At 40.1% G+C, this 25410-nt stretch overlaps 1 protein-coding gene across 37 annotated transcripts in view; it reads right to left on the bottom strand.

The window, feature by feature from the left end:
- The window catches only part of EYA4 (EYA transcriptional coactivator and phosphatase 4), a 365637-nt gene that overhangs the window by 313502 nt on the left and 26725 nt on the right, over nucleotides 1-25410 (bottom strand). For 13 of the 37 annotated variants that reach the window (XM_027972479.3, XM_060419657.1, XM_027972476.3 and 10 more), the window contains exon 1: nucleotides 5844-6232. The exons of 23 other annotated variants lie outside the window; for them this stretch is intronic. The gene's annotated coding sequence lies outside the window, so the exon portion shown is untranslated. Of the gene's footprint in view, nucleotides 1-5843; nucleotides 6233-6772 lie in introns of those variants that run through there. One more of the 37 variants, XM_060419658.1, reaches the window with a different exon arrangement.

Raw genomic sequence — 25410 nt, 5'->3', positions numbered from 1 at the left:
CACGTCCTGCTTCACGAAGGCAGTGGACTTTTCTCTAGTGGGCTTAGTGTTAGCTTTCACTTGAAAGAAGAGTTCTGTGGCTAAATATGTAAATCAAAAGAAAAACCGCTGCTTCCTTGAAAAGTACATTAAAGTTATAAAACAGATTATTAACAGCAGAACAAGGATGTTCACCTAAGGAAAACCTTAGAAATGCAAAGTCTGATATCTATGTAAGTTGAAAGTATTTCTGAAATATAAGTGAGCCCTGTTATCATTTCAGCTTGCCTTTAGAAATCCATTACGCAGTCCTCATTAGCTGGTTCGACAGAAACATCTACATCTGAGATTCATAATGAGCATTCAAGCTTAAAGCAAAAAGAGAAAAACTATAAAACTGATAACATCTAACTAAAGGATAAGGCTCGAAAAGCAAAAGAAAAGACTACATGTAAGTCAAATATTGAAGAGATCTAGACAGAAGTTTTCAGTGTTTAGGGAGGCTTCTAGAATACCAGTTTCTCCCAATTGTAGTCCTTTGCCATCAACCTTCATGATTTTGGGTATTTTAACTTAGCACTAGTTCACTGTCACTTAATATGTTTCTTTAAATAGGTGCTTTAATTTTTTTTTTTTTTTTGCTTCAATCCTTTTCTGGTTTTGCCTTAAACAACATTATCTAGGAAAATATAGGTTTAATTTGAAATCTAACATATATTCCTAATAATCTTAGAAATAAATATATAACTAATAATATAAAAATAAAATGTGTGGGCACCCCCTAAAATGAACTCAGGTTTGACTGGTGGGAGCAAATGGTCTAGGGCAACATATAAGGATAGAGAATCAGGGTTCAGGCTGCAGAGCTAAAATCCTGGCTCCACTCTACTGCATAACTGAGTCTCAGTTTTCTCATCTGTAAAATGGGAATAATAAAAATGGCACAGTTGAAACACATAAATACCTTAAATTTTTTGCATAGTAAATGTCTGCTACGATGTGATGACTATGATAATGACTGATAGTGAAAATCATAATTACTCACACTGGCAGAACGGTTACAACTATACAAAAACTAAAGTGACATTTTTTTTAAATGCCTTAAGATCTCCATTTACTTAAGAACATATACTTCATATATGAAATTTCAAGATGGCTATTCTGCATGGCTTTAATGCAAGTTCACTTTGAACCTAATCAAATGTGATCACAGCAATCAGATTTTGCCTAAAAATTTCAATCTAAAAATAAAATTTACCTGTGGAAAAAAAAATTAAAAACCTTAACATGATAATATATAATATAAGCCCTTCTTTCCCAGAAGTACATTAAAATAAATTTACTTACTACACATACATAAAAGCTTTAAAAATATCAGTTGCTGTATTAAAATGTTTTACATGGAGAAAAAAATTAGAATTCCTGACATTATAACATGATGTTTCTCTTCATCAGCCATGCACTGAAACCTCAGGGTGAGAAAAGGGCCAGACCAATGCCGAAAGGTTTCAAATATCAAACTATACTATTATGTCAGTGCCCTAAGATCAATTAGCACCTTTCAATGACAGAAAAGGTTACAGTGAGACTTAGAGGTACACACTCTGCAACTGTTTTAAACCACCTTATAAATGTGGTTTTGATAACTTAAAATGGTTTCTATTTTTAAATTCATCTGTTTCATCTCTTTTTCTGGAAGAAGGAAGGAGTTAGGGGAGTAAGCGCAGTGATATTTATTTTCAGTACCACCCTCCTAGTAGAAACCTGGATGGGACATGGTAAGAATCACAGACTTCAAGAGAAAAACAGTATATTACCAAAGCCTATCCTAATGTGCAGAGCCACAAGCAATATTAGGTGACAGTAATGTTTACAAAGTCTGCAAACCTCTTAAAAGCAATCAGAGTTGCTTATACTACTTGGGAATATGTGATTCTTGTTTATTTTCTTCCACTCAAGTTCAAACTAAGTGAAGCCAAGTTCACTCTGCATACAACTTAATCTTCGGTGTCCCCTACGACAAAACTCATCTGACTGCAAAATGCAGTCTCACACATACTGCAATTAAATACACCGCTGCATCTCTCACCCATCTCTAGAATGAGTGCCTGAAAGAACATGTCATTTCTTAGCTCACAGGGAAAAATTCCTGAGAGGAGCAGGTACACTGAAAGTCATCCTATTCTTCCTGGTGTGGATTGCATTCACCCAGTAACTACTGTAATAAAACCCCCCAGCCGTATTTCTGAATACAATTATTTAAGATACTCTACAAGGAGACACTTTATAAGAGTTTAGAATATGTAAGACTAATATCCACTTGAAAAAGAAACTGTCATGATTATATTATATACTGAAAAAATAACAAAGTGTTTGATATGTTTTGTTCTGCTCTTCAATGAGAGGATTCAGAACATCTACTTCTGATAACACACTCTTCTATTTGTTTCTTAGATGAGTGATCTAAAATATTTACAACCAGACAGTACCTAATTTTAGGTTTTAAGTGCTTTAACAGCTCCATGAAATATGACCAGCAGCTGCAATACAGAACTATGGTGAATAAACTTCTTATAAAGGGGGGCCTGCTTATACTGAATGTTCAGTGTTCCTCCATTTACCTAAAAGAGGGAAAAAAGATAATGAAAAATAAAATAAATACTTGCACTATTAAATTACTTAACACTTCACTAAGCCTTGAAAAGGATTATTTCCCCTCTTCTTGAATTCTGGATAAAAAGTGTGAGCTTCCACCTGGTGAAGTAAGCGAATTTGCGAGTTAGAATGTGAATTTTCCAACATCCTAACTTTTCATAATAACAGTCATGGGTTTTCTACCATTCTACTTTTTTAAAACTGCAGGCTAATTTCATTTCAGTGCATAAAATTTTTTTAAATGAAATACCAAGCCACATAAATGTATTTTTAGACATGGCATCAGTCATTTAGAGCTTGCAACAGAGATTGAAAACATGAAATTGGACACCTTATTTCCCGTGGCTATGTAAAATTTATTTACACCCCAAATCATAGTATAAATAAAAAGGAAACTTTCAGAAATGGAGGTCTTATTCTTCTTTTTGTTTAACTCAAAGAGGTTTTTGAAAGAAAAAACAAATTACAGCAAAATGATGAACTACTGATCCTCCAGTCTGCCCTCAAAAAAGAAACTTCGACGAAAGACAATATTTTTCAACTGGCTTCTGCAAATCCTCCAGAACGCAGTATCTATATTTCTTAATAGGAATAATGATTGCCTTTATACAAAATTCTTCTTGTATGAATCTCAGGGTTTGTTTTTTTTTAAGCTTGAACATAATACTTAGATATTCTCTAAATATGTGCATATATAAATTTTTATTGTGTAAAAGAGAAATTAAGTCTCTAATATCCTGTAAAATACTTATTCATAAAAAAGAATAATCAAGTAAATCTTTTCAGTTATAATTGTGAAACAATTGCTAATTACGGTGATCTTAGGTTGACATGTACTATTTTCAGATAACTGGCAAAGGAAAACTATCTCTTGAAAACCTATTGATTTTAGACCTTTACCTACTATGAAAGGCAGGGATATATCCCTAATAATCAGGGGAGAAAAAGGAACAGTTTTCAGATAATCTAATTATATTACTTTCAAAGCTGTAACTGTCAAAGGTTTTAACCTTCTCCTATAGCCATTTCTGTGGTGGGGGGGGGAAGTGATTTGACTCTGAATGGCTTGCAACTTTTAATGAGGCGGAACAAACTATTTTTATGGTTTATAATAACAATAAAAAATGAATGTAGTTATACTGCGTTTGGTATCGTTACCATAAAAATCAGATTCCAGCAGCCTAGCTCCACACAGAGTAGTTTCCTGTTCTTACTATTGCTATCTATTTCTTGGGATAAGGTTATACCACACCCTGCTATGTATCAAACATTTTGTTTTAGGATTCTCTCATTTCCCAACCCTCTTCCTAGTTTTTCGTTCCTCAGCTATAAATTGGCTAGAAATAATTTTTTTAAAACAAAGAGGTGGGGGGAGACAAGCCTAATTCTACCCGGGTAGAGTTATCAAGTATAATCCTTGTGCTGAGGCGGTTTTGAAATAAAACCAAAAACGCAACAGACAAAATACCATCCTCAACTTTCAAGTCTAACAGTCACCGACGTATAAATCAAACTTCAGGAGCTGTGGAAGAGGAACCCATGGTCCTTAAAGGCTCCTAAGGCTCCAATCTAAGTCGAGACGGAGCGCGTGGTGAAGCTGACAGACGCCCGAGAGTGCAAAAAGTAGCCGCAGAGAAGAGGAACAAAATTGCCCTATTCGAGAAGACGTGTTTCTGCTCCATCAATTACGTTGATCCCAGGGTGCCAAGCCAAAAGGGGTAAGGGAGAAAGAAAACTGTTAAGTATGAGCTCTTAATGTGAAACCTAACCTGTTGGTTCTCCTAGGTATCAGATTTTGGAAGTGTCTGTAATGATAGCCAAGAAAGCAAATTAATGGCCAACGGCCCACTGGGTTTGAACACGAGCCTCCTGTTACCTCCTCACAGATCAAGTACACAACACACACGCACACGGAGGTGCTCCACGTGGAACTGCTCTGAAACCAAAACACACGCCCCGTCGCTATTCTCCACCTTGGCAGAAAGGGCCGAGGGACCTGCACCTTCCTCCACTGCCCTCGGATGAGGATTCATGAATGACTGCCCGCTGGACAGTGCAGAGGACAGACGCCGGCGGCGAGGAGAGAGAAACGCGCTCCAAACGACATCCTCCCACACACTCACTCACGCCTAACACAAACCCCGTTAGCTTTCAAGGGCAGGAGAAAGAGAGGCGGTGGAGAGGGGAGACGCTGCCACCCCAACTAGGAAAGGGATCACAAAAATTAAATCGTGCTCTCTGGTTTCGCCACCGCTCAGCCGTGGCACTAGGACGGCAAATTCCCTAATTGCTCCAAGCTGTTCCGAATACTGTTTACAAAAGAAAGAGACATCTTGCAAGTGCTACTAAGGAAAGTTCTGGCTGCTGTGCGGCGCAAAATAAAACAAGCACACACACGATCTATTTCCAAATCTCGCTTAACGACGCTAAAGCATCGAGCCCTTTCAAGCCCCACAGCCACCCCAGACACTGCAGGTTTCGTAAGGAGAAAACCTGCTACCCCCGACCCGGGTCAGGTCTTTCCGTTTGGAGAAGTTAGGATTCCTCACGGCATCTGCGTCCTGGGCCAATGAACGCGTGTCCTCTGAAAAGGCGCCTCTCGTTTCACAGACCCTGGGAAACGGCAAGAGGCATTCGGCCCACGCCACATAAAAACTATGAAAGGGGGACGGCCGCAGCCCAACAGCCCGGTTGGTGCCTTGAGTTTAGAACACAAGCATTATACATACACACGCACCCAGCACCGCGAAAACTCCAGGCGCCTGGGGCCCTCTATGGGACCTGGGTCAGCATCCTTGCATCTGGCACATCTAGGGGCTACTAGGCAAAGTAACAAATGTCACAAGAAGGAAGCAGGAGAGACCCAGGGGCGCGCACCGCTGAGAGGCGGGAATAAGAGTGCAGGTATGGAGCTGTGCGCCCTGTTCCGCGAGGGCTCCGCGAGGCACAAAAAGGCTCTGCAGGGACCCTCGGGGCTCCAAGGCGTCCTCCATGGCAGAACACACCAAGTCACTCCGAGCAGCCCGGGCCCTTTGGCTGGGGGTACTCAGCAATGGAGCGACCGCGGGGACCCCGGCGCCCACACACCTTCCCGCAGAGCGCTCAGAGCTTCTCGCTCCCGGCGCAGCCGCGCGCTCTCTCCCGGGAGAGTTTGCGGGATCCCTGAAACGCGGACCCCGGGACAGAGGGTCAGAAGAAGAGGCACTCACCTCCTGCCGCCCGGACCGTCTCAGGATCCCAAAGTCCAAGTGACTTCCCCAGCAACAGATCTGTCCGTCCGTATTTATGTATTTATTCTCTTTCCTTCCAGTGTTGAAGTTTCGCCTTCACGCTGTGCCTCTGGTGAAAAGAGGACATCCCCTTCGGCCACCACCCCCCCCCACCTCCAACAAATAGCGTACACCAGTGGGGGAGAGACGGGGCGGGGGGAGAAGCGGCTACGAGGGGGAGGAGGAAAGGAGAGGAGCCAAAACTCCCGATGGCGACAGAAAAAAAAAAAAAAGGAGAAGCAAAGAAAAAGAGAGCGCGCGCCCAGCCACCGCGGTCCACACGGCCAGGCTTTTCTGCAGGCTCTCTCCCGCTCCGAAGCTGGAGCGACAGCTTCACGCGGCCAGGCTCGAAGTTTTGCGCGGAAGCCGGGAGCGGCGGAGCGTGCGCCGCACGGCGGGCAGCCTCGCACTTGCGCGCGGGGTGGGGGCGGGGGACGCCGGCGCCCGCGGCCCCTGGAGGCCGCCGGGGGCACCCCCCAACCCCGGGGTCAGGCTGTGGCGGGGCGGCGGCACCCGGGAAAGCGACTCCTTTTTATTCGACCTCGGGCGATGGCCTGTTGTCATCGCTCGCGATCCCGCGTGGGCACCACTCGGGGGCCCTGGGCGTCCCCGGTGGCGCCGCGGTAATCTCCGCGCCCTCCGCGCCGCCCCCACCCCGCCCCCACTGGCCGGGCGCCGGCTGCAGCCACCTCCGGGCGGAGGGGAGGGACCCGCGGTCGCAGTCCCCTCCCCGGACCGGGGAACCGCAGTTTGTACCCACCTGCTTCTGCCCGGCCGCAACCCCCCACCCCAGTTGTCTCTAACTCGGTCGCTACCCGATCCCTGGTGTGGACGACTTCGGGCGCCCAGCGGGACTCCTTTCCACTTACCCCCGGGGAGAAGAGAGAAGGAACTTCGCCTACTTGGAACTACGTAAAGTACAAAACACCCCTCGTCGGACTGGGGAACTTTCTCTGAACGGAGGAAATACTCCTTTCCGTGAAGATGTATGCGAGGCACGGAAGTGAGCAGTGTGGGGATAGCTGTGCTGGAAAGGGCCTGGGCCCCCTTCCAGCGTTGGGCGCAGGTAGGCATCCCTCCCAGACGCCCAAAGGTCAGGCTGCGACGACCGACTTCCAAGACAGCGTCAGAGCCTCCCCAGGCACATTGCTGAAGCGACATTTCCTGCGTAAGCCTTCTGCGCATGCAAGATACACCCACGTAGGATCTAATATTCTATATGCACCCATGTGGAGATCATAACCTGAGATCTGAGCAAAGTTGACAAGCAACAGTACATAAATTTTGCATCCATTTCATCACCTCTTCGGTAAAACCTATTGTCAAAGTTAGGAACATCTTTAGTTGTCACATTGATTAAAAGTTTTGATTTGTTGAGAATTTACTGAGTGGCAGTCATTGCACTGGTCACTTATGGTACACGTGAGTTCATATAATTTTCACATCTCTGTGGTGGTTATTTAATCCTGTATAAGAGATAAGGAAACAGGCCAAAAGAAACCCAAGGAATGTTCCCAAAGATAAACCCAGTAGCCTCTATAAACACAAAGTCTATTATTCAACAAGCAGCCCTTCAAACTGCCTGAGCCACGACTCCAGAGCTTACAAGTAAACTAGTAGGAATGACACCCAAAGAAAATTGAGTTTCGGTGTATTATCAACCGAATTATATTTTGCATAAAGTTCAGGAAAAAATTTCACCCTCTGCTTCACCTGAGTCTTAAGCAATGGACACGGACACTGTCGAGTTCAAAAGCAATCAACTTATTTTTTGATCAGTGGGGAATTATGTACAATAATAGGCAATGGGAAAAGTGAAGTTGTAAATTTAAACTGATAAATGTACTCATTGCTGCACTCATCACTCACTGGGTGTTCTTTCCTGCAGATTTATTTTGGAGGGCTTAGGCACTGCCAGGCTTGTTTCCTTTTCTGGTTCTCAAGGTAGAAGGGCTTTTGGCAGTGGGTTTGGCTCAAAGGGGATTTGAACCATGATCTAGATAAGAGCACATTTTGGCCTGAAGGATGCCAGCTCCTATACACTTAAGAGGGAAATATTCATGGGTAGATTCAGTTAACTTTGCTAGTCTTAATTTCCTCATTTTACAGGTGAGGGAATAAGGGCTCAGAATTTTTAGCAACTTCCTAATAAATGGCAGACCTAAGATTCAAACCAGCCTCTGTGTAACCGCAAAGGCCACTCCTAGCCACTGTCATGCTATTATTAGTAGTGGTAGTAGTGAGGAAAAATAGTAATTATTTTAGTACAGTTTATATGCTACAGGCAAAATATGCAATTTAAATGTTTTGTCAACCATTCACTGTCTAGGAATGCTCAGCAACTATAGTAATTATCACGTAAAAATTAAGTACAAAGCTGAATGTACTACTCTCCTCTTAAGGCCACAGATTTTTACATTTCATTTTTTGTATGAAACATTATGTGTTAGTTTGACCTCTATATAAAAGTGAGAAGATGCATAATTTGGATAAAATAAAAATTCATACTTTAGTACAGCATGTTCACACAGATACAGGTTTTCAGCATGTTGCTTTCAGTTCAGTTCAGTTCAGTCGCTCAGTCGTGTCCGACTCTTTGCGACCCCATGAATCACAGTAGCCAGGCCTCCCTGTCCATCACCAACTCCCAGAGTTCACTCAGACTCATGTCCATCAAGTCAGTGATGCAATCCAGCCATCTCACCCTCTGTTGTCCCCTTCTCCTCCTGCCCCCAATCCCTCCCAGCATCAGAGTCTTTTCCAATGAGTCAACTCTTTACTCACTCCTAAAATCATATTTTCAGCAATACTGATCTTGCTTTCAAGTTACTTTGCTCCCACATAATTTTTTATAATCTACATAAGAATATGTTTTATAGAAGTTACCCTCCCTCAAAAAAACTAGAATTATATCACACTATTAGTTAACTTCTTATTAGTACTTTCAAGTTCATTTATACATATTACATAGATATCATTAGGAGTAATATAAAATCTCACGTTTTCAGTCTACCTTTGATATAAGTTGAGCACAAGAGATTTAGTAATTTTAAAGTTGTATAGGCAAAAGTGTATTGCCTATTTAGACAAGGCATTATTTCCAGGATTTCTACTAAATATAACTTTTATAATTATTGCCATATCATCTCTAATACTGTTAACTCAATATTATTCTTTAAGCTGTTTTTATTATATAATTATATATGATAAAGGAAACTTTTTATCATTATCATAAATGGAAAATCAATATAATTTGCCATGAATAGAGGATGACCTTGCAAATGAGTCATTTTTACAGAAATAAAAATTATCTTGTACCACCTAAAATTATCTAACACCAGTTTGAGAAACACTGGTTTAAAGATTTACACTCCTTGTGTCCCGTGGGCTTTCCAAAACATATTTTCTAGCCTTCCTTTTCCATCATTGTGGAGAAATGTTGAGTCCAAATTTTTTTAGCTATTATATTTAAAATTATTGTATTAGTAAATTATTTCCATACTTGAAGTATTTGAAATTGAAGTGTCTTTTGAAAATTAATTTTGTTATTTTTCTTAATATCTTACTTGTAAAATGCAAACAATTTATAAACCCACAATTAAAAATCAAATTACTTTCAAGGAAGATAATTTAGACAGTTACCTTCCGAATCACCCCTCAACAATCTTAAACCTTAACCTCTGAAAAAGAAACTTTCCAACTGAAGTGGCAGCATCTATTGGTGCAGTCTGGTACTGCACCCAACAGAGTTCTACAAGGCAATGAGGAGAGGAAGATAGATCATTGGGAGAAGCTCAAACAATCTGAAATGACATCCAGGGAGGAAAATTTCGAAGTATGAAATCTGCTGGAAAAGTCTGGAAGTGATTCAGAAACACTAGAAGGTTTGATATGACATGAATCAGGAAATCAGAATATCCTTGAATGTATAATTTCATCTGAAAAAGGATATTTGTTGTGGGGGGAGAAAAATAAAGATGACTTCATAGTGTAAACTGGTGGAAATAAAAATTTTACTTATTAGAAAGTCCTTTAACCAACCCTTCCTGCAGTTATCATCTATTATTTATTTTTGAAGTGTGCATGGCACTGTCCTGGCATTGGTTTGCATGTTCAGTTCAGTTCAGTTGCTCAGTCGTGTCCAACTCTTTGAGACCCCATGAATCGTAGCACGCCAGGCCTCCCTGTCCATCACCAACTCCCGGAGTTCACTCAGACCTACATCCATCAAGTTGGTGATGCCATCCAGCCATCTCATCCTCTGTTGTCCCCTTTTCCTCCTGCTCCCAACCCCTCTCAGCATCAGAGTCTTTTCCAATGAGTCAACTCTTCACATGAGGTGGTCAAAGTACTGGAGTTTCAGCTTTAGCATCATTCCTTCCAAAGAACACACAGGACTGATCTTTAGAATGGACTGGTTGGATCTCCTTGCAGTTCAAGGGACTCTCAAGAGTCTTCTCCAACACCACAGTTCAAAAGCATCAATTCTTCGGCACTCAGCCTTCCTCACAGTCCAACTCTCACATCCATACATGACCACTGGAAAAACCATAGCCTTGACTAGACAGACCTTAGTCGGCAAAGCAATGTCTCTGCTTTTGAATATGCTATCTAGGTTGGTGCATGTAAGTCAAATTAAAAAAGCAAAGCGCTCTATGAGCTCATAGTCCAAAACTTTAATTTTAATTTTTTTCTAAAATAACCTTAAGGGGAAACCATTCCATCACTTTAGTAAGGACAAATGTTATGCTAGAAAATGGAATAAGACACTTAACGCAAGTTCATGTGCCAGACACCAAACTGACTGAAACTCAGAGTTTGGAGTAGAGAAAGGTTTATTCCAGGGCCAAACAAGGAGAAGGGTCACAGTTTGGAGTTCAGGAAAGGTAAACTGAATGAAGCCTAATACCCACAAACAAGAAACGGGACATAGAAAGGATTTGTACCTCAGAGGACCCTATAGGGTCCTGCTTGCTTTCAATACTACGTTCACCAAAAAAGAAGACAGAAGACTTTATGCTTGTAGAAATAGTCCCAGAATAGATCTCTTAAATTACTCATTTTTGGTACATTTAAAGCCCAGCTGGAAGTATACACAATTCTTAAAAAAAATAAAGTCATTTGGTAATTGTCTCATACATTCTAAGCCAAATCCTTTGAGCTTTGGGAGAGTGAACTTCCCTGTGGTGGCTCGGTGGTAAAGAATCTGCCTGCCAATGCAGGAGACACAGGTTCTATCCCTGGGTCAGGAAGATCCCCTGGAGAAGGAAATGGCAACCCACTCCAGTATTCTTGCCTGGAAAATCCCATGGGCAGAGGAGGCTGGTGGGCTACAGTCCATGGGATCTCAAAAGAGTCCAATAAGACTTAGCGACTAAACACAACAATCAGGAACTAGATTTAACACTGTTTTCTCTACTACTTTGCCAATAACAGAACAAATAAAGATAAAACATGATTGCCCAGAAGTCTAAAGTTCTGTGCTCCTGGTTTTCTAAAATCTATAAACAAACACATTTTCTGAGTAATTTTGTACAAACAGATCAAGCTTAAAAAGGTTTTCTACTGGTTTGTGAAAGTGAGGAAATCGGATCTGCAGGGGACCTGTTGGGTCATTCTCTTGTGCTGGGCTCTCTGCTAAACTTCCTCATTCTTGGCTGAGTCTCTAAAGAAAAGGAAAGGCACACTCTCTGGGAGACAGCTTCATTATATTTACTTTTCAATTCTCTCTTGAAATTTTTTCTCAAGTCAAATCCTTTTAGTACCATGTTATGCAATCCTACTCTATCTTTCGTGTTTACACCCAACTTTCAGATGTTTATAAACAGATATCATGCCCACTTTTAGTCATCTGTTAGCCACATTAAACAAATGTAAGGCCTTTTAATCTGGTTTCAGCTCAGTCTCTCCAGACCCTTAATCATCCTTATTGCTTGTCTCTGAACTATTTCCAGTTTCCTAGATGTTCATTTTCATTAGACGAATCCCACACTGAATGAGTTATTACAGGTGTGGTCTCATTAACATAGCAGAATGAATCCTACATATATTTTTTCTCCTGTGGCATTAAGTTCTGACTTCCCGGCAAATCCCCACCAGCTCTGCTACTTCCATATTCTGACAAACTTAGTCTAATGTTGTTTTCCTCAATTTCACCTCACACAGTGTTTTTTTTAGTAAACTATAACAAGCCTGATTTCTTCTCCAGGACTTCAAAAACCCAGTTTTAAATGATAGTAGAAGTCAAAATATGAATAAGATTACTTCATTGTGCTTTTGATTTCACTGGCTTATCAATACCTACATCTCAAAATAGGAAATGTCCAGTCAATCTCTTTTTGCACACAACTCTTCACCATATAGTCTTATGATACATATCTGCCTGTTAAAAACTATCCACTGATTGCAATCTGAAAGTCCCCATATGCACAATTCAGTGGTTGGTGGAAGGAGGAAGATTACGGATAGCAAATAAACTGATTTGACAATTTTAAAGTAATGTATTTGGCATAGTCAATTCCAGTATCCATTCATTTTATAAAATCACAAAGTTAGGAAGATTGCTAAATTGCAGAAATCCATTTAAACTGAATATTTTTGAGTGAAACTATTATAACACCACTGAAAACTATACTGAAAGCTTTATAATGTCCATTCTTTCCACAATATTTTATAGCACATTTAGAAACTATTTATACAATGTTTTTCAATTTTTGGTATATATTCTCAGCACCAACTCCAACACCAATTAAAATGGCTGTTCTGTTCATCTTATTTATTCTTCCACCAATCCTCTCCAAAATATTAGTCAGGACTAAGTGCACCTACTTGCTGTTGTTCAGTCGCTAAGTAGTGTTCAGCTCTCTGTGATCCCATGAACAGCAGCATGCCAGGCTTCCCTGTCCTTCACTATCTCCTGGAGTTTGCTCAAACTCATGGTAAATCCTAGAAATTTGATTTTTACCCCCATCCTTTTAATCTCCATTTCAGAAGTCTGGGAAGTCTCACTCCCAGGCGGCACTAGTAATAAAGAACCCTCCTGCCAATGCAGGAGTCATAAGAGATATGGGTTCTATCCCTGGGTTGGGAAGATCCCCTGGAGAAGGAAATGGCAACCCACTGCAGTATTCTTGCCTGGGGAATCCCATGGACAGAGGAGCCTGGTGAGCCACAATCCATAGGGTTTCAGGGTCAGACAGGACTGAAGCAACTAGCACGCACGGGAAGCCTCACTGTAGGTCATGGTGACATCTCAAGCCAGACACACTCCAAGGTGAACGCATCAGCTCAGCGACTCCCCCAGCTTCTCCCACCACCTCCTCTTCTTGAATGAATTCTGTCACCACTTTCATTAATGCTTCTTCACCTTGCTTTCTTTCATTTCATAAACACTAAATCAAGAGGACAAGGTTGTTTTGCATCGGCAATGTCTCCCCATCTATTCTTTCATTTCTTTATCATAGCTGCCTCCCCAAGCTGGGTTCCACATATGCCTCTTCTGTCATCATCAGCATTCCCCCCTCCTCTAGGTTCTTTCCTGCTCATCAGGAGACGAATCTTGCATTTTCCTTTGCTTTCCATGAACAGCACCTTGTATCTAGAACTTGATAAACAGTTGCTAAAAATATAAAATTAGATGCTTAAATGAAGAATGAACACATACTCCAGTTGATAACCTGACTTCATTATAGCAGAAGACATTCAGTATGATGAAGACTTTCCTCCTGTAAGTTTAATTTGTGTATTTTAATCTAACTCTTGTAGGATCCCCTTTGGGAAATTTGATATATTCCCTAAGCCCAAACCAATTCCCTCTTTTGTATGCTGCATTTTACTATTCCAAATTAGCAGGGATAAAGTGTTCTTTGTATATCCTATGGTTCAGGACCTGTGATGAACCATCCCAGTTTCATGATAGAATTTCCAAAGCAGCCTATGTGTTTAAAAAAAAACAGAGATTGGGGCATATGGCTCAGGAGGTGAGCTTGAGGACAACCCACTGAGACAGGAAGCTTTATGTCTACAGATGAGGGAGGTCTGGGTTAGAAAAAGGCAGGAGGGGAAGGATTCAGAATAATTGCCTTTCTCAGTGCCTATGTAGCACCGGGGAAATAATAAGGGTTCATTACTATTGCCCTGAACTAAATGAACTGATTTAGCCACAGTGCCCCTACTAGCTTGTTTTTAACCTCAAGGGAGCCAAAGCTACCCCATCTGAAATGAAAGGATGAGCCCACAAACCTTTATTTGAAGACGAAATGAGTAGTGCACCTTAGGGAGGCCTTTATTCTGGTGCTTCTCTATTCTGCCTCATCTGAATTTTTGAGTTCTGAAAGCCCTGTAGCCTTCCTCTTGTGTGTGTATGTTTAGTTGCTTCAGCTATGTCTGACTCTTTGTGCGTCTATGAACTGTAGCTAGACTGTAGCCAGACAGGCTCCTCTGTCCAAGGGATTCTCCAGGCAAGAATACTGGAATGGGTTGCCATGCCCTCCTTCAGAGAATCTTTCTGACCCAGAGATCGAGCCCAGACCACTTTACATCTCCTGCATTGATAGGTGGATTCTTTACAACTAGCGCCAACTGGAAAGTCCTTTCCCTTCAAATAAAAGGCAGTCCAATTTATAAGAATTGACCTTTTGTCTGCATAGGAGCCACTGAAGAAGCTATTTTAATTCTGAATGAAAAATAGCCCATAAACACTTAATTTTTTCCCAAATTGGCCTTACTGTTAAAAGAAATGTTCATAACTGCCAGAACTAAGGCCACTAAGGAAGTTCAAGGGACCAGTGGCATTGCTTAGAATTCATCTTGGGTTTCAGGATATCAAATTCTAAAATGCTCTTCTTTCACTGTCAAATCCTTTCCTCACTTTTCCTATTTGAGAATCTGTTATTTGGTAATTGGTCCCACTGACAAGCTTTTCAATGGAACTTTCTTCTCCCTTGACTTTTGTTGGGTGCTCTGGATTCAGTCACCTCCACCTCTCTGATCACTCTTTGTTTATCCTTTCCTTGAATCCCCTCTGGCCACTTAAATGTGGATGTTCTCAGCATCTGTTCTTAGCCTTCACAAACACTCGTCAATCTAAGGAGAGACAGAGATGAACCAGGCAGAGTCCCTGTCCTCCAGGAAGTTTCAGTCTAGAGGAGAAAATAGGGCATGCTAGGAAAGATTGAGGGCAAGAGGAGAAGAGGGCAACAGAGGATAGATGGTTGGATGGCATCCCTGACTCAACAGACATGAGTTTGAGCAAACTCTGGGAGACCATAAAGGACAGGAAAGCCTGGTGTGCCATAGTCCATGGGGTCACAAAGAGTCAGACATGACTTAGTGACTGAACAATAACCGCCACCCGCCAGGCTCCTCTGTCCATGGGATTCTCCAGGAAAGAATACTGGAGTGGGCTGTTGCCATTTCCTTCTGCAGGGGATCTTCCCGATCCAGGGATTAAACCTGGGTCTCCCTATTGCAGGCAGACTCTTTATCATCTGAGTCACTGGGAGAGCCCCCAGCTTACACCCTTGCCAACAGGTAAATCCCAAATGTGGTTCTAAACTTTTTAGCAGGGAGTCAAAAATAGAAACTTGATTAGTTATACAATTCTCAGTGCCATGAAAATATAGATAGCCTATAATTCTGATGATACTAAGGCTTGTCTTCACAGTAAAGACAGTGTGTTATGTCACATACTAATTCTCTACAACAGCCTGCTAAGTAGATGTAATGACTCCTTCCACTGGCCTATTCTCAGTGTTAAGGTTCAGTTCAGTTCAGTTCAGTTCAGCTCAGTCGCTCAGTCATGTCCGACTCTTTGCAATCCCATGAATCGAAGCAGTCCAGGCCTCCCTGTCCATCACCAACTCCCAGACTTCACTCAGACTCATGTCCATCGAGTCGGTGATGCCATCCAGCCATCTCATCCTCTGTCGTCCCCTTCTCCTCCTGCCCCCAATCCCTCCCAGCATCAAAGTCTTTTCCAATGAGTCAACTCTTCGCATGAGGTGGCCAAAGTACTGGAGTTTCAGCTTTAGCATCATTCCTTCCAAAGAAATCCCCAGGTTGATCTCCTTCAGAATGGACTGGTTGGATCTCCTTGCAGCTCAAGGGACTCTCAAGAGTCTTCTCCAACACCACAGTTCAAAAGCATCAATTCTTTGGTGCTCAGCTTTCTTCACAGTCCAACTCTCACATCCATACATGACCACAGGAAAAACCATAGCCTTGACTAGACGGACCTTACTTGTGTCTTAAAAATATATATACTGTAGCTGGGAAAGACAGTGCAGGTGCTCCAAAAGAGCCCTAGAAGACTAAGCAACTAACTCTTTTCTCTTTTAATGGTATCAGCTACTGTAGTTTGCCTTTTTGTACTAGTCTTAGCCCTACACCGTTTAAGCCCTATCCTATTTTTCTTCTATCTCATATGCTTTTAATTTTTTTCTAATCATATTTTAGCCACATAAACTGCCTATAAATAAGGAGCTTTTATAAATGCTCTTACTATTTTGAATGACTACATAACAAAAAATAGGGCCAAAGTCACTTTGATGATTAAAATTAAAAGCAATTGGGAAAATCAATTATATGGTGATATAAATAGTCTGCATAGAGTAAACGGAGAAGGCAATGGCACCCCACTCCAGTACTCTTGCCTGGAGAATCCTATGGATGGAGGAGCCTGGTAGGCTGCAGTCCATGGGGTTGCTAAGAGTTGGACACGACTGTGTTGAGAGAGTGAAGGACAGGGAAGCCTGGCGTACTGCAGTCCATGGGGCTGCAAAGAGTTGAACATAACTGAGTGACTGAATGACAACATCAAAGTGTATCCAGGGTTAGAGTTTTAGGAATCTTGCATTTTTAAAATATATCATCCATTCCTGAGTAATTCCTTCTACTGTATCTCTAACTTGCTTACTCAACTATTGTCAGCAACCCACCAAAGAACTTCAGATAAAAATTTATTTTCTTTTTTCAATAACAGTAAGATAATCAAGATAATCATTGTCAAAGAATAACTGATTTTGAAAGGTGTAAATAGGTTTGATTGTAATCTGCCTCAAACTTCTCATTGATAGCTGCAGAACACTAATTGCAGAGAATTTCAGTGATTTGCTCATTAATTGTTGGGGAAAAGGAAGTAGAATACAAGTTTCTCAACTCTTCTCATGCTGGTTGAAGTTGCTGAGCACATCACATTGTGCATATTATAACTGAGGATGACAAATTTTAATAGGAACTCTAACTATAATTTTCTATAAAGTTATGTAACTAAGAAGTAACAGAAATGTCAAGACTCATCCTTATTATGCCCTCCTTTTTTTCTTACTGTTTTTTTTTTAAATTTATTCTTTGCAGCACTTAATTGTTGCTGATGCTGTTTAGTTGCTAAGTCAAGTCCAACATTTTTGTAACCCCATGACAGTAGACAACCAGGTTCCTCTGTCCATGAAACTTCTCAGGCAAGAATATTGGAGTGGCTCGCCATTTTCTTCTCCAGGGGTGCTTCCTGACCCAGAGATGGAATCTGTGCCTCTTGCATTGCAGGTAGATTCTTAACCATTGAGCCACCAGAGAAGCCCATAGAACTTTATACTTGCTGGCTAAAATTGAAAACCAATAAAACAATTCTTTAGCATAGGTTTCCTGTTGTATAGAATTCAGAATATTATTACAAAGGGAGAATGAATGAGATCCATTTACCATGGTTATCAGATTTCAGGAATCAAAACCACATGAATTTACTAATTTTACTAACACTCCTTGTAGAAACTGGACGTCAATTCAAAGGCAAGTTATAAATGGCTATAAGAATAAACCATGAATGTCATATGTATGTATCAGTTCAGTCGCTCAGTCGTCTCTGACTCTTTGAGACCCCATGAATCGCAGCACGCCAGGCCTCCCTGTCCATCACCAACTCCCAGACTTCACTCAGACTCATGTCCATCGAGTCAGTGATGCCATCCAGCCATCTCATCTTCTATCGTCCCCTTCTCCTCCTGCCCCCAATCCCTCCCAGCATCAGAGTCTTTTCCAATGAGTCAACTCTTCACATGAGGTGGCCAAAATACTGGAGTTTCAGCTTTAGCATCATTCCTTCCAAAGAAATTCCAGGGTTGATCTCCTTCAGAATGGACTGGTTGGATCTCCTTGCAGTCCAAGGATCTCTCAAGAGTCTTCTCCAACACCACAGTTCAAAAGCATCAATTCTTCGGCGCTCAGCCTTCTTCACAGTCCAACTCTCACATCCATACATGACCACGGGAAAAGCAATAGCCTTGACTAGACGGACTGTAGTCAGCAAAGTAATGTCTCTGCTTTTGAATATACTGTCTAGGTTGGTCATAACTTTTCTTCCAAAGAGTAAGCGTCTTTTAATTTCATGGCTGCAGTCACCATCTGCAGTGATTTTGGAACCCCCCAAAATAAAGTCTGACATTGTTTCCACTGTTTCCCCATCTATTTGCCATGAAGTGATGGGACCGGATGCCATGATCTTCATTTTTTGAATGTTGAGCTTTAAGCCAACTTTTACTCTCCTCTTTCGCTTTCATCAAGAGGCTTTTAGTTCCTCTTCACTTTCTGCCATAAGGGTGGTGTCATCTGCATATCTGAGGTGATTGATATTTCTCCCGGCAATCTTGATTCCAGCTTGTGTTTCTTCTAGTCCAGCGTTTCTCATGATGTACTCTGCATATAAGTTAAATAAGCAGGGTGACAATATACAGCCTTGACGCACCCCTTTTCCTATTTGGAACCAGTCTGTTGTTCCATGTCCAGTTCTAACTGTTGCTTCCTGACCTGCATACAGATTTCTCAAGAGGCAGGTCAGGTGGTCTGGTATTCCCATCTCTCTCAGAATTTTCCACAGTTTATTGTGATCCACACAGTCAAAGGCTTTGGCATAGTCAAGAAAGCAGAAATAGATGTTTTCTGGAACTCTCTTGCTTTTTCCATGATCCAGCGGATGCTGGCAATTTGATCTCTGTTGCTTTTTAAGTTTTATATTAATTACTTTTAAAGAAAGCGAGTCTTGCATTTACAGCTTTATTCTTAGTATCAAAATTCAAAGGTGTTTATGTTTGATAAGGTGGATATTCTATCAATACTAATATTATGTTACTTTCCTCAAAACAATGCTAATGCAGTTTGAACACAACACTGTGATGTTTAACTTAAAAAGACTGCCAAAGTAAAAATGAAGTATAATATTTAAAATGGATAACCAACAAGGACTTACTGTATAGAACATGGAATTCTGCTCAATGTTATGTGGCAGCCTTGATGGGAGGGGAGTTTGGGGAAGAATGTGTATGTATATGTATATGTATATGTATATGTATATGTATATGTATATGTATGGCTGAGTCCTTTCACTGTTACCTGAAACTATTACATTGTGAATTGACTAACCCCAATATAAAATTAAAAGTTAAAAAAATAAAAATGAACAATAATGCAGGTACAGTACACCAGGACTGCCATGTAGGCTGAGGACACAACCAAGCATGGACTTAGGTACCCGTTGATTGTCAACTGAAAGTATTTCATTCGTGTTTTTAAAATCAGAGCATTTAAAAATATGTTTATTGGATATTTTGTCATAAAACTTCATAAAACAATTACTCTTATGCTATCATTTAAATTCTTGTTGAGAAAAACCTCAAACTTTAAGTTAATTTGGGGAGTCTACATATTTTGTGTCAATCCTCAGATAAATATGGAAAATTAAAACTTTTCTATTTCTAAATAGCAGACATCACAGATCATCAAGGCTCACACTTATTTCACAAATTAAACCCACAACAGCATTGTTTATGCATTTAGTTCAATGTGCAAACAATGCCTCATTGAGGGTTGTATTTCAAAACAAACAACAACTTGCTTTAGTTCCCTTTTCATTTCTTTGTAACTTTGAAGTGTGTGCTTATATGAAACAGCTTCTCATGGCCATCAGTGGTCTGTATACCATGAGTAACTAGCTAGATTAACTCCTAGCTTCATGTTACTGCTTGTTATAGAGTCTACAAATTGTGTCTTTGGTGCCAGTCTTGATCATACATAAATTACAATGTTTTGTCTCTTCATTTTTAATATGTACTTCCTTTAGATTTCTCAAATCATCAAACAACAACTTTGTTATTTTAATGCCATTAGCATTTCTGTTAAAGTAGTGATGGTAATTTTTTCACATTAAAACTAATAAAGGGTTATTCATCTCAGTACTTATGAAATTTTGTACTTTCAAACACTGTATACCAGTTAGAAAATGAATGTCTATAGTTTTCTTCTTGCTTTAAAAATTTATATGTAACCTGATACTTGAGATTGTCTAGCAAACAAAAATTCATCCCAACATTCCAACTTTTATTAATAACCCAGTATTACATATGAGTTAATCTATACTTAAAAAAAAAAAAAACTTTTCTTACAAGACTCTTTCCTTATTTTAAAATTTCTAAATGATTCTTCATAACTTCATGACTTGATGGACCTCTACTAAAAGACTTCTAGAATTTTCTTGTGAGGAAACTGAAGCATTCCAATTTTCTTATAAAATGAAGAAATGAATACATACAAAACTCAACTGCATTTTGCCTTTTGTTTGGATTTTGCCAAATCCAATGGTAGCACCTTTTTTATGGAAGAAATGACCAAAACCATAATCTCATTCCATGTGCAGATGAATTATAATTCTAAGCAAAGGTAGAATCACCATTTATCTTATATTTTGAGTTAATTTCTAAAGAATGTAAAAAATGTAACAAAGTACTTTGTGATAGTCTCACCAGAACTTGGAACAGTTTCTTCAGGAAAAAAAACCTAATTATAATAGCTTTCCCTCAGGCACTGCAACCTATAATTTAGCAGTCATCATCTCAAGGTATTGTTTGTGGTACTTTTTGCTAAAGTCAATTGCATTGCAATCCACATCCTGAAATCTGCCTTTCAAAGTTCGTCAGGCAACCATCTTTAAAACAAAAATGTTTACTTGACATTTTACAAACTGGAATGGCTTAGTATCATCTAAAAGTTTGGCTAGTTAACTGGACACTTCTCCTTCTTAATCATCTTCAAAAACACTGTATTCTCTATTTAATGTCTTGTGCTGTGCTTCATCACTCAGTTGTGGCCAACTTTTTTTGTAACCCCATGGACTGTATGTAGCCTGCCAGGCTCCTCTGTCAATGAGGATTCTCCAGGTGAGAATACTGGAGTGGGTTGCCATGCGCCCTGCCAGGGGATCTTCCCAACCCAGGGATTGAACCCAGGTCCCCCGCATTGCAGGTGGATTCTTCACTGTCTGAGCCACCAGTGAAGCATTTAGTGTTTGGTTGATACTATATCTCATAAGTTCCTTTTTGTCTTGTATTTTGTTTTAAAGCTGAAAGTCAGCTATTACTATACCAAAACAATACCTATCATTTAAAATATATTTTTGCCACCATCTTACACCATGCACACAAATTAACTCAAAATGGTATAAAACTTGAATGTAAGATCTGAAACCATAAAATTCCTAGAAGAAAACATAGATCTTAGCTTCACTGACATTGATCTTAACAGTGTTTTTGTGGCTGTGATGCCAAAGGCAAGGAAAATAAAAGCAAAAATAAGCAAACATGACTACTTCAAACTGAAAAGCTTCTGTACAGTGAAGGAAACCATCATCATTTAAATTTTGCCTTTCAAAACGAAAGGCAACTTACTGAATGGGAGAAGATATTTGCAAATCACAGTTCCCTGATCACAGATAGAACAGAGAGCCCGCTTCAGTGGAAGCTCTGAGTCTTAACCATTGCACTGCCAGAGAAGCCCTGGTAATTCAATCTTATGGGTTAACATCAAGGGAAAGAGGGGAAAAGAAGTTGAAGAAAAGGCTGCCTAAGTACTAGGAAATATAAAGGGAAGGATATAGGGTTAGAGAAAGGAGTTACATGTTGATTCTAGCTGCAGTCATAAAGATGTCACTTCCCACACTCAGCAAGAATCCTTTGAGTCATCCACAATCCATAATCTTAAGCACTCTCATGACCTGGCACATAGTAGATATCCAACAAATATTTGTTACATAAATAAGCTGATTCAATTTAAAATATATAGCTTGATCCTTAAGACATTTCCTTATATTTCCCTAAGACCACCTTTCCTGAGTTTGGAAGCTGTCATAGCAGCAAGAATTTTGAGGCTTCTATATCACAAAAACAAGAAAATGGTTGATTTACCTCATTTTGAATTACAGAATCCATACAAACTAGTCAAAGCTTTAAGGTTACTTTCAGTTTTTCATTAAAACATCCTATTTTGAATGTGCTGATTTGGCAAAGAATGACCTTTTGGCTCTGAAAATCATTTTTCCTGTAATGTTAAATGAGTGTCAAGAAATTAATCCTCCCAGCACACTTATAGAAGCAATAATAGTATGAGTTGGTTAAGAGCTGCTTTGATAGGGTACTGTAAAGCCCTTTAGTCTTTAAAGAGCCCTGGCATTAGGTAACTTTAATTGTTGGTTTCAGATGTCAGTCTCCATCAGGAACACAGCTGGAGACTGATAGGTGTCGCTTGGGAATAAGCATTTTGTGTTACTTTGAAGTCAATTGGACTGAACATGAAAATTTTATAGTTAGTGGCAGATTTCTTTTTAAGATATTTAAGTTAAGTATCCCTTAAACCAATTACATTAAAAACTATCCAGAATAAGAAACCTCAAAGGGAAATTCTCCTCAGTGGCAAAGTGTTAATCAAATAAACTAAAAAACAGTTTTCCCAAAACCATAATTTCCAAGCTTGGGGGTGTTCTCATTTGGTTGCAGCCCCCTTTAACTCTTTCCATTTCATTTTTAAGTATCTTTTGTATTAAGTAGTTATTTTTTAAAATGTTCAGAAAAGACAGCATGCAGTTGACAAGGGCAAATGATGTGATGGTCAGGTATGGCAGAGAGCACACCTAGGACTGATCCTTGTTTTCTTTGGAAAACGTGGGCTTCCCTGTCCTGGGAATTGTGTCCTTCATACAGACAGGGGCTTCGAACTGACTCATTTCCTCTCTGACGAGTACAAGAGGATAACACGGGTATATTTTCTCAATTATTCAAATGCTTCCATTTTGTTTCCTACTGTAAGAATTGTACATACATCAGTTTTTAATTGATCCATTTATATACTTTTCATGAATTAAAATGAAAGTAACTTGATATTAAAGTTCATGGATTACAAATTAGCAGGTGGGAGTAGACAAGTACTAAACCAGGTGTTGTTCTGACATGAGACAATCAATTGTTACTTCACAATTAAAAAAAAAAAGTAGAGAAAAGAAAGCAAAAGAATAAATAATATGTAATATATAAATTGGTTGACTTTAGTATTTTATCGAAAGTTATTTCTAACACATTCTCAAGTTTTCCAGCTCTTGTTTGACCCCTACTTTAGCATCAATCAATGTCTGAGTATTGATACCAAACTTCATTCATGCTTTATCCCCTCAGTTTTCTCACTCTTGACATTCCCTGTCATACCATTAGATAGCTACTTCTATTCTTTGCTTGAATCACCGGAGAAACTTTTGTTCTAGACACTTTATGTACTGTATTTATTGGTTTATATAAAGAACAGGGTGACTCTGGGGGTGATGACTCTGTTATAAGAATATCTGCCACCAAAGAACATTTGCATTTTTCTCATCGTCCATTTGTTGAACAGCCACAAACAAATGCGTTTGAACTTTTTTTGTTTTTTAGAATTAAAGACCCAATGATTAAGTACATAAATGAAAATTCTGTAAGAGTAGAAGCTATCATAAACATTATATAGTCATGGAGTCGGAGGAGTAAAATGTATTTTAAGGAATATAAGTATCAGTGAGACAGGTAGGTCTTTCTAACAGTTGGTGATAACATCGTACAGGGTCAGCTTTACACTGTTTTATGGTCCTACGTTCTCTCCTTTGACATGCAGATCAGAGACCATAGAGCCGGAAGCACTATACTAGGAACCCAGAGCCTGGGTACCATGTGAAATTTGTGGCAACGTTTGTTGTCATTTAACCTCTATGCTCAGTTTTCTAACTGGCAGCAAAAACAGATCCAGAACTCAGTGATTTATTTTTACTTGACTCTATCACCCCCCTTTTCTTATAGTTGGTTGTTTGCCAGTCAATGAATAAGTATTTAATTGTTGCCTAATATGTACCTAGGTTTGCTGAATCTCTTAGCGACTAAATAAATCTGTTTTCCAACTGAGGGCAAGTCTATAAATGGTAAGTAAATGAAACCAATAGCATACAGACTGCTCTGCTCAGATATCTGCAAGTTTTCTGTGAAGAGTAACTGAGGGTCAGGAAGCAACTGCATGCATGGATCTGGCTGCTAATTTAGCATGAGAGGACTTGTGCTAATCCAGGATAATTACTTTTCAGGTCCAGTTTATCATGGGTGTGTGAATATGGCTGTTATTCAGATGGTGTCCCATAACAACTTTCAAGTGATGGGAGCAGGGGAAGATGTGAAACATATGAGGAGACATGCTTCTCTAACGGCTCAGATGGAAAAGAATTGCCTGCAATTCAGGAGACTTGAGATTGATCCCTGGGTCAGGAAGATCTCCTGGAGAAGGGAATGGCTACCCACTCCAGTACTCTTGCCTGGATAATTCCATGGACAGAGGAGCCTGGTGGGCTATAGTTCAGGGGGTTGCAAAGTGCTGGACACAGCTGAGCAACTAACACACTTTCTTTTTATGTGTAGTGGAAAAAAAGTATTATAAAAGTTCAATCAAACCCATACAAATATAAATACACAAGTAGACTGTTTAATCAAGGCTAGGATTGCCCATAAGGCTGTATAGTCACTGAAACTTTGACTGATTTATCTGTTAAGAAAATCTGTTTTCTTCCAAAAGTCTCATCCACAGCTCTGTAAAAGATTTTCTAGGTTCCACCAATAAGAATTAATTATTTTGAGTTAAACGAAAATTTTCCTGTTCTCATGTACATTTCTTTCGTTTTGCATGTATGCTAAGTCGCTTCAGTCACGTCTGACTCTATGCAACCCAATGGACTGTGGCCTACCAGGCTCTTCTGTCCATGGGATTCTCCCAGCAAGAATACTGGAGTGGGTTGCCGTGCCCTCCTCCTGGGGATCTTCCCGACCCAAGGGTTGAACCCGTGATCTTAAGTCTCCTGCATTGGGAGGTGGGTTCTTTACCACTAGTGCCAACTGGGAAGTCCCTTTCTTTGGCTTGGTGGTACCATAATGTTTTTAAGCTATCTTAGTGGGACTATCCTTTTTCCAATGTAATGGCAAACTGAACCACACTTCAAGAATGTATCATGTAATGAAGATGTTTTGACATGGGCTAGGGAGACACAGTATTTGAGTAGCGTGGGAAACATAGGTCTGGGAGAAGTCTTACAATGGAGCTAAAAGGGAACCAGAAAGGTTTTAGGAGGGGAATCTCTGACTCTAGGAAAAGAAAGTGAACAAAAAGGGAAGATAGAATAACAAAATAA

Source organism: Ovis aries, chromosome 8 (assembly GCF_016772045.2).
Source record: "Ovis aries strain OAR_USU_Benz2616 breed Rambouillet chromosome 8, ARS-UI_Ramb_v3.0, whole genome shotgun sequence".
Lineage (NCBI taxonomy): Eukaryota > Metazoa > Chordata > Mammalia > Artiodactyla > Bovidae > Ovis > Ovis aries.
The sequence above is the reverse complement of the archived record's forward strand: the minus strand, read 5'-3'. Positions and strand labels throughout refer to the sequence as shown.